The sequence below is a fragment of the Ambystoma mexicanum genome, chromosome 5q (genome assembly GCF_040938575.1).
Source record: "Ambystoma mexicanum isolate Mex_15411 chromosome 5q, UKY_AmexF1_1, whole genome shotgun sequence".
Lineage (NCBI taxonomy): Eukaryota > Metazoa > Chordata > Amphibia > Caudata > Ambystomatidae > Ambystoma > Ambystoma mexicanum.
The window spans coordinates 1,027,283,609-1,027,298,322 of record NC_090933.1 but is presented as its reverse complement, the minus strand read 5'-3'; positions in this window follow the sequence as shown (position 1 = coordinate 1,027,298,322).

Genomic DNA, 14,714 nt, shown 5'->3' with positions numbered 1-14,714 from the left:
ATACTGCACTTCTCCTTGTTCACTTTATATCCTTTCTCAGCTAAGATAACCATTAGCTGAACTGAGTCTCATCTGCACTCTTCTTCTGATGTGCTGCAGACCAAAATATCATCTATGTATTGCAACACAACACTTAGCAAATAAATATTGCTTAAGTCCATCTGCAGGACTCTATTGTATATTGGTAGAGATTCACAGTACCCCTGGGGTAATTTCATGCTTTTGAACTTAGTCTATCTGAACGTGAATGATGGCAGATCTTGAGAATCTGTATGTAATGCATTTTTCAAGTCAATCACAGTGAAATATCGTGCCTCAATAGGGATGCTACATAAGATTGTCGCTGGATTAGGAACTAGAGGAAACTGCCTCTACAATCTTATTAATTGGGCGCATATCCTAAATTAAATGCCACAACCCCCCCTTCGATTTCGTAATCTGATACAACACGGTATTTCATGGTGACTCTGACGTCACTTAAATGCCTTGATCCACCATGGCGTATATTGTTTTAAAAATACCCTCATCTGCCTCTCGAGACAAAGGATACTGTTATGCTCGAGGTCAAATTGCTCCTGGTTTCAGTTTAATCTTATTTTCTCCAACCCTGTTTAATAGGCCTACGTCATAGGGGCCTGTGCTCCATAAAGAAACTGGCACTTTCACCCTTTGTCCAAACAAGGGGGTTCTGAGAGTTTCTCTATCTAATGGCCTATATCCCAGGTTAGAGTCTCAACCAGATTCTTTAGCTCACCATCCTTTGCACAGAAGAGAAATATCCACTACATGTCAGTTTTTGTCCTGCCCAAGGGCAGTCCAGCACCAAAATGCCAGGCAATTCTCTTCTGAACAAGAGTACCAATAGCAACCCCAGACATGTGTTTTGGCCTGGTTGGGCCTCGTCAGTGAGGTGGAGCTGTGCCTCTCTAAGAACAGTGAGCCAGGGTTCCACGTCTGTAGTATCCTAGTAACTTAGGGTGAAAACCAAAGCTACTTTAATATGCACAAACAAGGGGGGCTCTGGTAGTTTCTCTATCTACTGGCCTTTATCCCGGGTTAGAGTCTAAACCTGATTCTTTAGCTCACAATCCTTTTCACAGAAGAGACATTTCCACTAAATATCAGTCTTTGTCCTGCCCAAGGGCAGTCCAGCACCACAATGCCAAGGAATTCTCTTTTGAACAAGAGTACCAACAGCAACCCCTAGACACGTGTTTCGGCTTGGTTAGGCCTCGTCAGTGAGGTGGAGATGTGCCTCTCTAAGAACCACGTCTGGATTACCCTAGTAACTTAGGGGGAAAACCCAAAGCTACTTTAATATGCACAAACAAGGAGGGGTTCTGGCAGTTTCTCTTTCTACCACCCTATATCCTGGGTTAGCGTCTCAACCAGATTCTTTAGCTTACCATCCTTTTCACAGAAGAAAAATGTCCACTACATATCAGTCTTTGTCCTGCCTACGGGCATTCCAGCCCCAAAATGCCAGGCAATTCTCTTTTGAACAAGAGTACCAACAGCAATCCCAGACACGTGTTTCGGCCTGGTTGGGCCTTGTCAATGAGATGAGGCTGTGCCTCTCTAAGAACAGTGAGCAAGGGTTCCACGTCTGGATTACCCTAGTAACTTAGGGTGAAAACCCAAAGATATTTTAATGTGCACAAACAAGGGGGGGTTCTGGCAGTTTCTCTATCTACTGGCCTATATGCAGAGTTAGAGTCTCAACCAGATTCTTTAGCTCACTATCCTTTTCACACAAGAGACATTTCCACTAAATATCAGTATTTGTCCTGCCCAAGGGCAGTTCAACACCGCAATGCCAAGCAATTCTCTTTTGAACAAGAGTACCAACAGCAACCCCAGACATGTGTTTCGGCCTGGTTGGGCCTCGTCAGTGAGGTGGAGCTGTGACTCTCTAAGAACAGTGAGCAAGGGTTCAGGTCTGGATTACCCTAGTAACGTAGGGTGAAAACCCAAAGCTACTTTAATATGCACAAACAAGGGGGGGTTCTGGGAGTTTCTCTATCTGCCGGCCTATATCCTGGGTTGGAGTCTCAACCAGATTCTATAGCTCACCATCCTTTTCACTGAAGAGAAATGTCCACTACATATCAGTCTTTGCCTGCCCAAGGGCAGTCCAGCCCCAAAATGCCAGGCAATTCTCTTTCAAACAAGCGTACCAACAGCAACCTCAGACACGTGTTTCGGCCTGGTTGGGCCTTGTCAATGAGGTGAAGCTGTGCCTCTCTAAGAACAGTGAGCAAGGGTTCCATGTCTGGATTACCCTAGTAACTTAGGGTGAAAACCCAAAGCTACATTAATATGCACAAACAAGGAAGGGTTCTGGCAGTTTCTCTATCTACAGCCCTATATCCTGGGTTAACGTATCAACCAGATTCTTTAGCTCACCATCCTTTTCACAGAAGAGAAATGTGCACTACGTATCAGTCTTTGTCCTGCCCACAGGCAGTCCAGCCCCAAAATGCCAGGCAATTCTCTTTTGAACAAGAGTACCAACAGCAACCCCAGACACGTGTTTCGGCCTGGTTGGGCCTTGTCAATGAGGTGAAGCTGTGCCTCTCTAAGAACAGTGAGCAAGGGTTCCACGTCTGGATTACCCTAGTAACTTAGGGTGAAAACCCAAAGATATTTTAATGCACACAAACAAGGAGGTGTTCTGGGAGTTTCAATACTACCGGCCTATATCTTTAGCTCAACATCCTTCCCCAGAAGAGAAATTTCCACTACATATCAGTCTTTGTCCTGCCCAAGGGCAGTCCAGCACCTGAATGCCAAGCAATTCTCTTCTGAACAAGAGTACCAACAGCAACCCCAGACACGTGTTTCAGCCTTGATAGGCCTCGTCAGTGAGGTGAAGCTGTGACCCTCTAAGAACAGTGAGCAAGGTGTCACGTCTGGATTACTCTAATAATGTGGGAGTTTCTCTATCTACCTGCCTATATCCCAGGTTAGAGTCTCAACCAGATTCTTTAGCTCACCATTCTTTTAACACAAGATACATTTCCACTACATATCAGTCTTTGTCCTATCCAAGGGCAGTCCAGCACCGAAATACCAGGCAATTCTCTTCTGAACAAGAGTACCAACAGCAAACCCCAGACTTGTGTTTCAACCTGGTTGGGCGTCATCAGTGAAGTGGAGCTGTGCCTCTCTAAGAGCAGTGAGGCAGGGTTCCACATCTGAATTACCCTAGTAATTTAGGGTGAAACCCCAAAGCTACTCTAACTTGCACAAACAAGTGGGGTTCTGGGAGCTTGTCTGTCTACCGGCCTATATCCCATGTTAGAGTCGCAACCACATTCTTTAGCTCACCATCCTTTTCACAGAAGAGAGAGGTCCACTACATATCCAATCTTGATATGCCCCTTTTGGTGTAGGACCAAGCCTGATTTGCATATGGTTTTTCCCCTTATGGAATGGCTTGGCAGGCTGAAAAACAACATTTTGGATGGTTGCCCCGAGCCTTGCCCATGGTTATGGTTTATTCAAAGCCTTCCAGCCATCACCTTTTCGTTTTGCTAAAGTCACCCTGAGTGTGAAAGGTATGCCTAGACGTGGGTCCCGAGTCTGCCGGGGCTAGAGACCCAAGCTACTCCTCACTGATGATGCCCAACAAGGCTTAAACATGTCTGGGGATGCTTGTGGTCTTGTGCAGAAGGGATATGACCTATCAGTTCGGGCGGGACTGCACCTTTTGGTGTAGGACCAATCCTGATTTGCATATGGTTTTTCCCCTTCTGTAATGGCTTGGCAGGCTCAAAAACAATGGTCTGGAGGGTTGACCAGAGCTGTGCCCATGGTTATGATTTATTCAAAACCTTCCAGCCATCACCTTTTCATTTTTGCCGAAGTCACCCCGAGTGGGAGGAGTATGCTGAGACGTGTGTCCCGAGACTGCCAGGTCTAGAGACCCAAGCTAATCCTCACTGATAACGCCCAAAAAGGCTGAAACATGTCTGGGGATGCTTGTGGTCTCGTGCAGAACGGATGAGTCCTAGCAGTTTGGGCTGGACTGCCCCTTTTGGGGTAGGACCAAGCCTGATTTGCATATGGTTTTCCAACTTCTCTAATGGCTTGGAAGGATGAAAAACGATGGTGTGGAGTGTTGCCCAGAGCTGTGCCTGTGGTTATGATTTATTCAAAACCTTCCAGCCATCACCTTTTTCATTTTGCTCCTTTCGCCATGTACTCATCAAAAAAGGCAGGATGCTGTCTCACTATCATCATCCTTTGTGTTTTTCTGCTCTAACCCAATATGTAATGCTCATCTTGAACACTACTTTGTCATCTAATGGGTCATCCTTAAACATGTCCTCATCAGGGACATCAGTTTCTCTGTAACCTTCTCCAAAGGCAATTACTGTGCTCCATGTTCTGTCATTACCGTCAAATCCTACGAGCACAGCCAAAACTCCTCATTCTACAACTGCTTCCAGCTCTAACGGAAAAATGTGTCCCCCCTCTGTGTCCATGGGAATCTCTGTTCTAAAGAGAAACTTATCAGATATCCTCATAATCCTACCTACTAAACCATGCAGCCATATTAACAGAATGCGTACCCCATAATGAAACACCTCTTGTCCCAGCGGTACTCCTCGTATGGCCATCTGTCGTGTAGATGCAATAATGAATTCACTAACACACTATGCCTTCATCAGTAAAAGAAATTGTCATATTCAACTTCATCATTAAATCTCGATCCAGTATGTTAACTGGTGTCTGCCTTGAATACAACAATGACACAGTAATTCTTCAGTCAAAGGGACTCTATGTGTAGCTCCTGTGAAACCTTGAGCATTCATGGCATTGCCTGAGAGTAAACATTTTCCCTCCTGTAAACATGAGTGTGTCGCACCCGTGTTTACCAAAAAAGAAAAGGATTTGCCTCCTATCATGATGTCAACCCTTGGTTCCTCTTGAGGATTTGGCGTTACGGAAAGTACTGAACACATCAAGTCTCCCAGTGAGCTGTACTATTGGTGGTGCATGCTCATTCCTGTGCCCTTGAAAGGATTCACTCCCTCGATGGTGACACCCCCTATCCTAGGAGTCAGTAACTGTCCCATGTTTGCACTCTGCTGTATCTGCATGGGGAATGCTGTGACTGCCCTTGTGGCAGACTCAATGGTGCTTGCTGTGGTTGCAAAGCCTGCTGTGTTCTCAGCGCTTGTGTTTGATACATTGTTTGATCTTGGGCAAACCCATCTCTACTTTGTGTGCCATATGCAGGTGGGAAAGCAGTCCCCCCTCTTGAGAACTGCCCATTCTGTACAAACCCTTGATTCCCACATGTTTGTGCTATATGTCCTCTCATTCGATATGTCCAACACACAGGAGATAGTCTCTGAATTTGCCCTACCTGCATGCCCTGATTATCGTTCTGTATAACTGACTGAAACCCACCTTGGTTACTCTGAAAGTTCCCTTGATTGGTCTGAAAGCCTCCTCTTCCACAGAAGTTTCCTCCACCTCGTGGCACGAATCCCATCCCACCTTGATCAAACTGCCATTGGTTATGCACCTGTGATATACTTATTACTTGCTGTGCTCCCTGCCCTTCTCTGCTAGTTAACATCGCCCCTTTTAAAGCATACTTCGATTACTTTTTCTGTACCAATTTAGCCTCCTTCCTTTTGACATTTCTCTTGTAATAGACGGCAATGATGTGCTATTGTCAACTGTATTTCTGGCTAAGGTTTTGCCTCCATACCCACCAGCTTCTTGAGCTGTCTCTGTACCTTTTCTGGCAATCCCTGACATAAAATACTATAGAATATAGGTATAGATTACTGCCACGGCTCACGCGTTTTCAAGCTCCATTGCTCTTTGAAATTCTGACTATAAATCAACTGATCCTCTCCTTCCTGCATCTTTCGTGCCATTATAACTCCCGCGTCTGACATGTCTGAATGTGGTACTCGAAGTGCTTTCCAGACCGCTGCTCTACAATTATTGAACAGTACTCCATCATGAGCAGTATTCTGAGCAGTGACACCTGCGTATCCTGCTCTTGCCCAAATGTCATCAGCTCTTTCCACAAGTATATCCGCTAGAAGACCCTTAATGTCCCCTATAGCTAATGTGTTTCCTCCTGTCATTTTCTCTAATTCATAGATCCATTTTCCGGCACCCGACATTAAACTCAGGAGTTTACATCTTAAATTATCCTTATCCATCTGGGGCCATGGTATATATTGTGTTCTGGCCCCTCCGTTCTCTAACAATTGGAATTGAAAGATCCTGAAATTGCATTCATCCCCCCATCGTCTGGCTGTGCATAGCAGGGACAAAGGTTCCACACCATCTTATTCCTGGTAATTACCTTAGTCTACTCACACAAGGTGGGGAGTCCCCCCTCTCACTATGGGATAGCCCTTTAGGTTGATCTAGCCCTGCCAGTGACACTGACGCCTTAGATTTAGGTAGGTCTAGATCTGACCATCTTACTTCTCTGTCCATAGCAGAACACTCTTCAGGACCATGTGCACTAGCCCCTTCCTCCCCACGGAACCTTTCTCTATCTTCGTCCGACATATGCTGTTCCCAACTCGTATGACTTTTCTCTTTCTCGTCTCTATTCAGAGTCAGCCTGCCAAAGACAAAGCTCCATGCTCGAGGCTAAACAAGCTTCCCTCTTTGCCTTGTGAATGCGTACTTTCAAATCGATAATTTTTTCCCTTTTCTGTTGATTCTTTCTTGGTCCTCATGTCATGATAAACCTTATTAAATTCATCCCCAATGCTTCTTATATCAAAATCATCTAGATTTGCTCTAGACGGACCTGGTATTGGCTCATGTGCCAGGAAGAATTCTTCTATGTCTTCCCATGCTATTACTGGATTGGGTTCCATTAATTCTTTCTCTATGCGATCAATGTTGCGTGCCCTTTGCTTTCTCTTCCGTTCCATTTCTTCATCGACTTCCCTTTGTTTTTTAGCTTCTTCCCCTACCCTATCTTCTTCCTGTCTCTTCATCTTTCTTCTCTCATTCACTCTATGCATTTCTTCATCTCTTTATCTTTGTATCCTTCTATCTCTCAATTTCTGTTCTTTCTTTTCTAGATTATCTTGTTCTTCAATTGCTCTTTGACTATTATTGTACTTTCTTTGTTCTATCTTGTTTTTCAACTGTTCATTTTGATACAGCTTTTGCCTTCATTGTCTGTCCTTTCTTTTAGCCTCATCCTCTTTCAATAATTTCTCTGATTCCCTATCTTTTTTATCCTGTTCATCCTGATCTTCTTCATGCTTTACTTCCTCAATGCTCTTTCCATCAAGTTTGAGCAATATCTCACTGCCCATCCATTTGTTCTGTATGAGTGCTACCTCGTCAGCTTTGTTTTTCTGTCCTTTTCATCATCTTTATATATTTCTCTATATATCTAGAGACATGCCTGATTGGTGCCTTCGTAGGACTTTAGGAATCACATCTCTTTCTGGAGTCTTTTCGGTACTCGCGTCGCTGCTACATGCAGGTGATTTGTACGTTAGGTTACTATACCCTGTCGCTAACTTAAGCTCGCTTAAAGGATATAATCCTTTGTCTTTCATACTATCGCCATTTACTTCAGCACAGAGTGGGGAGCAGAAGGCTTTTCACCTCCCTCTTTACACTGGTTAAGCATCAGTCCTCAGGAGCGGGTCTTTCCGTTCCTCCTGGTATATCTTCCAGAGCTATAAGCTCGCAAATCTTTTTTCTAACTTCTTTCCTGTATATACTGCAAGTATGCCATCATATGTTGCAGGGCCGCTTTAGACAACAATCCCCCTTGTGGCCATGGGATGAACATTTTATCTGCCATACCCTTATCCCATTCTGCACTGTATTGCTTAAGCTTGGGCAGGTGTTTTGGCAGCTGCCTGTACAAATGTATGAGCAGGGTAATATCCTCCATCATAACTTAGTCACAATTGACTATTACCACTTTTGATTATTTTACACTAATAAATGCTTTCCAGAAAAATAATACAATATGAGCGTGTACCAATCATCGCAACTCCAAGCTTCTGTATCACGTTTTACTTCAGTGTATCTTATTCACTGAACATTATCAGTTTAACTAATAAATACATAATCAGATTTAATCAAATCTCATTGTTTTCACCACAGTCTGTTTTTTCTTTATTTCTCAATATTTAATTTTCTTACATCATATATCTCATGCAACATATAAACAGATAGACAATACTGACCGACTGGCAGTCCCATAGGTGCTTTAGTCCACGCTCCTCATGACTACGTCTGCCCCTAAAAATTACTCCAATAGAGCACGAGCTGTCCTGCTTAACAACAACTTCGTCGTTTGTAGCCAAGATATCCACTTGGATTTTAGGACAAGCTCCTTCTAAATGTCCTTGACGTAGGTTAACAGGCTTCACTTCATAGAATGATCTTTGTCTATAGGTCCTTAAACTGTGGCGCTCATTGTCTCACACTCTGATGCTCATCGCCTTAAATAAATAAATAAATAATAAAATACCCCAACCAACCCTCTGTTACTCTATCCCCTTTATCACTCTTTCCCTCTCGATACTTATTCAGTTTGCCACCTCACTCAGCCTACTCACCATTTGCGCATTCGACTTCCGACCCTCGTGATTGTCTCCTCCTCAAACCTGCAGCTTCAGCATTCAGTCCGCTCAGCTTCCAGTAGATGTCGGGAAAGGATTCCACCTGAAAACGAAGGACCTGTCCTGCCTGATCTTGCATGATTTTGTAATCTAACCGCTGCTATCTAGAGGGAGCCTCACGTTCTTCCAGTTAGATGGCGGAGGACGTCCGATATTACCAAGGACCCCAAAGCTTACTAGATCAATGGGTTTTTAACCATCAGCTCTGCTACCATGTGAACTGGGACAGCCAACCCAGGCCTTTAAGATGAGATAGCAATATTTAGAGACAGATGGGGATGCAGAAAATTACACGAACATTAATAATCAAACTAACTCAGGAAGTTGGCAAAATGCGACTGTTTTAATGTCAATTATCTAAAACAGGGAGTTACAACGAACATCAACACGTTCGCTTGATCCTCACACTCAACTCAACCCATAAAAAAATCAGGTTATGTACTACAACTCCGTCACTATTGACGTCAATCGACGTTGCAAACTACAAAAATCTATTTGGAATAGTGGTAAGGGAACGAGATTGCATACTCTGTGTTCTCGATTTTGATACAGTTCACCATAGCGTCTATTTTCATCTGACCATGTGACTGTAGACCATGATTATGAGTCTTACTGCATTTAAAATGCAACTATTTGATGAAACTCTGATGTCTTTAATGTTCTCGCCTCGCACTAAAGATAGAAGTTTTGTTCTGTCACACGCTCTGTAATCGTTTGTACGCACATTCAAGCCCAAGACGACCTTGACGTCTTGGTGTTGATCCAACCAAGCTTTTCTTTGATCCACCTCCATGGTTGAGTTTTCGATTTCTAACTGTGACATACTGAAAATGTCTTCCTGCTTTCGGAATCCAGCTCTGCTAAAGCGTATGGTGGAATCGTCTATAGTCCTTATACTTCTTATGTATATATGTTGCATCGCCGCAATCTATTCACTACATAGCCAGCCTTAAAGATTACTTTGTCTGCTTGCGTTACTGCTTCTGTACACTTATAAAATGTCTCGATAATTTCTTAATTATTTCTATAGCATGAACATCTTCATCTCAAGCCCGAAATGTTGCTCATCTTTAATACCTTGAACTTAGCACTTATAGAATCTGTATGTTCTCTCGTCTTCTGCATGTCTTCTGAGTGTGTCAACTCTGATTTTCATGACATCACCAATCTGCTTTCTCACTTGCTTTTCCCTCTTCCTCTGAGATTTCATTCAAACGGCCATCATATTGTCGTGTATGCATGTACGGCTTCCTCAATGGAAATCTTACTTCCTGGATTCTCTATGGTATAGGTATTCTTACTGGCAATGCATGTGTTTCTCATTCTGGCTCCCAACATATATGCATCATGAGTGAGGAGCTTTGGGTGGGGTACTTGACTCCACCTCTACATTTGTAGCTAATTAAATTTAATGTTTGAACACTCCCCAACTTGGAAATCACTTTCTCGTCTTTCGCTATTTCTGTATGTAGGCCTTCCTTCCCATTCTTGCAGCCTTGAAACTCCTTTCCCATGAGCTGTTGTGCAGTGCTGCAGTCTTCTGAGATGTAACTGTATTTGTTTCATATATTACTTTAGCTATGAGGACCAGCTCGATTTCCAGAGCCTGTGTGTTTATTTGCAATGTTAGAAATGGCAATGGCTGCGTCATGTTTACTTCCATACTGACACATTTACTTCTCTATCTTTACTTCCATGCTTCCATGCTGACACATTTACTTCTATATCTACCAAGTTCTGATGCACATCTGCCATACGTTAATTTTCCCTGTTGTGTACGCTGGACCTTTACCTGCCTGCAATTGATTCTACATGTATAGTAAGTCCCTCTCTTGATACTCTTGTTCTGGTAACCTATTTTATACTACTGAAAGCACACACTACTTGTGCATGCTAGGCTCTATATGTCCCCTACTAGAGTCACACAACTAACTATTCTTTATGGCAGCTACATTTCCAAGAGTATTTAAAGCTTGGTTTCATTTCATATTTTCATCTGTTCTGAGATACTTAGGGGGCGGTACATTGTTGTGTTCTCTGGTCAATCATTGCATCACTACAGTTTGGTTACCAGTGAAAAACTTCATATAATGTTGTGTGCTTCCCAGTTGCTACAAATTTAATGAAAGCTATGACAAACAAGTCCCTGTAGTCAGGTATTTTTTAAAAGTCTTTTAATGAGCCATATTTGTGTTTCTGTTGAATAAAAATTACCTTTATCCCACATGGCTTGGTAATTTGTGGCCATTATAAGCTTTCCCTCCCTGGGTAAATTCCTTCAAAAAGTGGAGCAAATAGCTCCAATCATATGTTCAAAATGCCATCAAATTGACTCCCTGCAGACTGGGTTCAGACCCAGATGATGTAGTGAGTCTGTGGTGTATGCTGCATTCGATAAACTGAGGTTTTTAGTGAATCATTAAGGAGCCAGAGGTTTGGCGCTTTTAGTCCTTTCTGCAATATTCAAAATGTTCACCCATACGATCTTCGTTGATTGCCTGAATGCTCAAAGAACACAAGAACGCTCTCTTAATTGCCTACAGTAATTCCTAGATGAACACATTCAAAATGTGTTTTCAGTGATATGTGGACCACCTCATGGTTCTGTCCTTTTGCCAATCTTCTTAAATCTTTAGTTTAATCCATTGGCCACATTAGTGAGACATCCAAACAGGATCATTTAAAATTATGTAGACTACCCTTACATTTTCATACAATTCTTCCCGCCTCAGCTATCCTCTCTCGGGAGGATAGCTCAGGGGCAACGCGCTCGCCTTCGAAGCAAGACGACACAGAGCACAACATGTTCGATCCCCGGGTCCGCGCTTGGAAACCTCTGGGTATTAAGCGCATTATAAATAAGCTACCATATCATATCAAGTGCCACTCATTTCAATCCAGTCAACTTTGCAAACTGTATTAGTATGTTAATTGACTATAGGAGCCATTTGCTATAATGCTTTGTAATTAAATCCACAAAGAAAGCATGGACCAAGTAGTTGGCTCCCCTCATTCGGATAGTTCTCAAATTTAACTAGAACCAATGGTGCCATGTACTAAACGTGTTCCTCAGGTAAAAAAAATAAAACAAGCCTTCCTTTGGATAAAGACCATTGATTGGAACAAATGAAAGACTGTGTGCTTTGTCCATAGATCATGCATGCTCATGGACCTCAGTTTCCCAGAGACAGAATCCTTCCATATATTCCAAGCAGAGCAGGTTGTTCTGAGGGAAACATACTGGTGGACAGTCTTTGCTTTAAAGAATGGTAGGCTGTTTGTTTTTATGGTAGGTATCCCTGCTCTGGAACACCCTTTCACAATATCTTTGGAAAACTGACCCACATCTCTCATTCAAGTAGGCTTTGAAGACCTGGCTCTTCCCATTCTAAATCTGTCTTATTTAGCATTTGACATTTTGGCACCTAAGCACTGTGAAGCTACATTTCTGGTGATGAGCATGTTCTAAAGGTATTTTAAAAATAAAGTAACATAAATTAATCTTAAGTTAACGAAATACATCTACTGCTCTTTTTATGCTTAATAATAATAATAATAATAATAATAATAATAATAATAATAATAATAATAATATCAGGTACATCTTGCTACTTTTCTTGTGGGAGATGGGCCCCTTCCTCTGGCTGATATGTAGGACTGAGAATGGTGCCTTTGTCGATTTCCATAACTCCATAAAGAAGAGGTACATATGGTCTGTGAGCCTGCAGTTGTAGGGAAATCTATAACAAAGAAAAGATGCAGAGCCACATGCCACGGTAAAAACAAACATGTACTGACAATGCCTGAGATAAATATTTTGAAGTACCAGAAAGCATTGTGAAACTTTATTAAAATGGAGAACTGGTCAATCCGATGAGAACACCACTGCTGTTTAAAGTGACGGAAAAACATGAATTTGCATTTACTGCTGGTGTTTCTGCTTCTTTTCCTTCACAGAAATCGAGGGTCATGGTTATGAAACATACAGATGTTGAAAATGTGGAAATCTGATAGGAGTTTGACAAACCAATACAGTGGATAAACTGCCCTGTTTTGTAATCATGTAAAATCAAGGGCCAGAGAAAATGTAATTTTGAAAGCTGCAACTGTGATAGAGACCAACTTGAACGAAAGCATGACTGAGTGGACAGATGGTATTCTGTTCAGCTCACAACCCCAGCAATGGGATGGGGAAACAGATACCATGCCTTCTCAAGGAAATTAACTGTTTCAAGCGTAGCAATACAGATAATGACTGACCTGCGACTAGGTTACAGGAAGGTACACTTGCTATGAATTCTAAGTGTCACATTTATGGCCTACATCTGTTTGTATGTTGGGCTTTAGATCATGAGAATACAAACGGAATTCAGCTCAACCAGTGGTTCTGTCTTTTCCAGTCTGATATTTCACTCTCCTGAAGGAAGGAACTGACATCTAGGGAAAACAGAATGTTTTATCTAAGATCCGTCAGGCCATGGAAACTACTCCAATGGGGCAGGGGGGTTCAGGACTGAAGTCATGAGCCCCCAGGAACTTAAACTATGAAAGAAGTTACCACAGCTAGGCCTCTGAAGGCATTAGTACCTTCAGCCCTGATCTAACAGCAAAGACACCAGATGCTCAGTTATTTACAGAGCCAATTGCAGATGCCATGTCATATTTTGTATAAGAAAACACCACTGCATTAGGATTTTCATTGAATTCATATTTGTGGTGATAACGTGGGGAATAAATGCCATAGTGAGATGATTTCTTTTTTAAAATGTTTGGCTGGAAAATTAGGTGAACCCGAAACAATTGAATTAGATTTTTGTTATGTATATTAGGCACATTTGTATTTTGATGCTTAGAAACGGTGCACGCCAGTGATTCATATGGTTAGCGTCCTGAATGGCAAATCAGTTACGTTGAGATGGAAAACTAAATTGTATGATATGAAAATCATTAACCATTTGTTCTACCAAAATACAAATTGTTTCATTTAATTTGTGCCAGAGAGTTAAATCTGGTGAATATATTAGTAACATGAGTACATTTCTGGAATTTACTATTTCAGAATACTAGAATGTTTAATGCAAGAAATCTCTAACATGACATCACATTAAATACAAGGAAAACTGGATTTAGCAGGTGCTTCCATTAGACGGTCCTTTTCGCTCATATGCCCAATGGCTACAAAGGGAGAGATCTAATGTGATATCACTTTTAGAACACTGTCCAGTCACAAGCATTGACCAATTAGATTGAAGAAATTATACACACCTCAAAGGGAGTTGTTTCTGTTCTATAAAAGGCAAAACACATATTCACTGGGGACTCATTCACTCTCTGACTTATGGAAAGGAAGAAAGAGATAAAGGAGAATTGATAACACAAGAAAGAGAAGTAATAGATTGGATTATCAACTGAGCCCTCTAAGTGAGGCCTAGCATGGGCCTTCATCAGTGAAAGAGATAGCAGACAGGCTGTGGAAGAACATTAATCTGATGTTGCTGACTAATGCCCACCTACTCCTAAAGGGGGAGAATAAACCTGGGCCCTTGTTAGTTGTCAGTGCTAAGGGGTGGGCATATATAAGTGTATTGTGCATCTCAGAAGTTAGGAAACATTTCAGAAGTATATGTGCTTCTAGAAAAATATATTAGACCAGGTTCCATAGTGTGCATACAGCAAGATTGCCTAACTCTTTCTCTGTCCGGAGGCGTTTAGCACAGAATAATTATTGGGGAGTCAAATGGACATCTCACTGTGTGCATACCTAGAAAAAACTGATACTGAAATAATTCCTGGGTATGCTTTCAAGCAGAATCCTGTTATTAATTCTGAGTCGTTCAATGATATCATATAATATGAGAAGGCATTTGTAACGTGCCTATACAAACGTTTTTCAAGGCGCGGCAATGCAAGGAAGGGGTAACAGAGGAAGGACAGAGGCAATGATCTTATCAGGCCAAGTGACATTGAGATTGTGCAAGTGTTGGGGAGGGGGACGGGAAAAGTGCCAGGGGAAAGGGGAGGGGGCAGTGCTGTACATGGGATCAAAACAACAACAAGAAGTGCGGA